This window comes from Triticum aestivum, chromosome 3D (genome assembly GCF_018294505.1).
Source record: "Triticum aestivum cultivar Chinese Spring chromosome 3D, IWGSC CS RefSeq v2.1, whole genome shotgun sequence".
NCBI lineage: Eukaryota > Viridiplantae > Streptophyta > Magnoliopsida > Poales > Poaceae > Triticum > Triticum aestivum.
Window position 1 is genome coordinate 600328886 of NC_057802.1, and position 2827 is coordinate 600331712.

Genomic DNA, 2827 nt, shown 5'->3' on the forward strand with positions numbered 1-2827 from the left:
TTGGTGGAGACTTCAACCCACGAAGGATAACGGTTGCGCGATCCACGGAGGGCTCCACCCATGAATGGTCCACGAAGAAGCAACCTTGTCTATTCCACCATGGCCATCGCCCACGAAGGACTTGCCTCACTTGGGTAGATCTTCACAAAGTAGGTGATCTCCTTGCCCTTACAAACTCCTTGGTTCCCACAATATTGACGGAGGCTCCCAAGTGACACCTAACCAATTTAGGAGACACCACTCTCCAAAAGGTAATAGATGGTGTGTTGATGATGAACTCCTTGCTCTTGTGTTTCAAATGATAGTCTCCCCAACATTCAACACTCTCTCACAGATTTGGCTATGGTGGAAAGATGATTTGAGTGGAAAGCAACTTGGGGAAGGCTAAAGATCAAGATTCTTGTGGTTGGATTGGAATGTCTTGGTCTCAACACATGAGTAGGTGGTTCTCTCTCAGAAAATATATGCTAGAAGTGTAGGCACGTTCTGATGGCACTCTCATAGATGGAGAGGAGGGTGGAGGGGTATATATAGCCTCCACACAAAATCTAGTCATTACACACATTTGAGCCAACTCGGTCAGACCAAATATATGAACTCGGTGAGACCGATTCAGTTCAAAATGTGAACGTTAGGCTTTTCAGTGGGACTAACATGATCAACTCGGTGGGACCGATGTGCTAGGGTTAGGGTAAAGCGTCATCTCGGTTTGATTGATTACACAAACTCGGTGAGACCGATTTTAGTAATAAGCAACCAGAGAGTTGGTCAAGCGAACTTGGTGGGGCCGACTACATATTTCCATCTCCCGCCATTTCCATCTCCCGCCATCCCCCCTCGCCCTCGCTTCGCTCCCGCCCGTGCGACCTCGCGCCACACCTGGCTCGCGAGAAACTGCCGATCCGAGCATTTCCAGCGAGCCAGGCTCTGGGCTGCTTTGAGAAGCATGCGATGCAGGCCCAACAGGAAAACCTGCAGGCAACCAAACAGGCCTCTCCCTTTCCGCGCGGGCCTGGTTGCGCTCGATGCGGGCAACCAAACACGCCCATAGCACGCACACCGAGCCTATACACCCCGTACGTACAAAAGCAGCAGCACTGAGAACACACACGCACAGTATTGAGCAGTGAGAACGAAGACCCGCCATGTAGCACACACGCCACGGAGCGGCGCCGCCGCCCACGCTGGTAGAGGGAGGGGTCAGCAAAGGAGCCTAAACAGGGAGAAAAGGGGACGGCTAATACCGGATTCGGCAACGGCCAGATCCGGCCATACAGAAAGAAGCTGAGGTTGGCCGTCCGTCGGCAGAGGCGGCGAGCGAGGAACCCTACCCGCACTTCAGTATGGACGAAATGGTGCCAAGTGGATGCCTGAACTCTCGATGGCCGATGGCGTCAGCATTGACGGACTGCTGCAGCCCGATGCTCTGGAGTTGGATGATGAGACGTGTTTTAATCACCTCTTGGTGGATACGACCATGTTGAGCTTGCACGAAAACAAGGTCGTTTGCTTCTTGGCCAAGCACCAACTGGCGAAACTGTGAAGTGTGGGGATCTGGCTATATGTCACTCGCCTGAAAAAAAAAGGTTTTGGGTCAGTCGATTTTTTCAGCCGTCGGATACAAAATCAAGGGCTGGATCTCTTTCTTCCTCCTCCCGTTGGTTTTCTTCTTCCTTCGAACCGCACTGCCGTCGGCGGCCTAGCCGCCCGCTTCTACAGGCACTGGACGGTGGCACTCTTTCGCAGCCTCGCCGCACCCCTCCCCCCTAGCCCCGACGCCAACGGAGATTTTCTCTGGCGAAGTTGCACCATCACCATGTTGCCGCGCCCCTACCCCGTACCCTAATATAGATGATGGCGTAGCCCTCCGGCGAGCTCCTTCCTTACTTCTGGGCTCCCCCTGGCGAACTTTTTCGCGCATCTCAAAATCGACTAACCCAAAAGCTAAAATTAGTCAACCGATGCTCTAGACATGGAGACGAAGAGGCTACGAGGAGTCAATCTTCTTCAGGGCGGAAGATGCACGAGACTATTCTACAACACCATCTCCAGCCAGCTCACTCAGGCCCGGCCGGGGGGGGGGGGGGGGAGGGGGGGGGAGGGGGGGGGGCTGAAGGGGCGGCCGCCGCGGGCCCCCGGGGCCAAGGGGCCCCAGCCAGGTCCGTGCGAGCACCCGAGTATCTCGCCTGATCTGTCGGAGTCGCCATTGGAGCGCTACAAAGGGCTCTATTTGTTTTTTTTTTTTTGCTCTATTTGTTTTTGATAGGCTAGAAAGTGCTCTGTATGAAACGCACCGGTTGATAGGCTACGAGGAAGAAAGACCCCAACGTTATCTCCTTTAGCAAACTGGGCCTTGGGCCTTTTCTTTGTTTAGCATGAAAACGTGGGTGGTTTAGTGATGGGCTACACCAAGCCAGTGGGCAAGAAGCGCACCGATTCATTCTTAAAAGGTTCTCTAAAAATGTAATTAGTTCTCAAAAAAGTAATCAGGCTAAAAAATATTACTCCTAAAAGGAAGATGGAATTGAGGAATCACTCAAAAAAGAAAGATGGAATTAAGGATTAATTGATGGATTTTTCGCATGCTTGTTGCTTGCGGAGGCGGGAAATGTTGTCGTGCAATGGGCTTAACCTAGCAAACTAATATCTCAAAAAAATAAAAGAACCCTAAGCAAACTATGTATGGTGGCAGAGTCGGCACACATGGCCAATGCCAAGATAGCTACACATATGTGCACTGTGGCGATAGCAACGACACATTCGGTACTCTCGTGTTGGCTAATTTGCATCGATACTAATTCGTTATTTTTGTAAGGACGATTATATA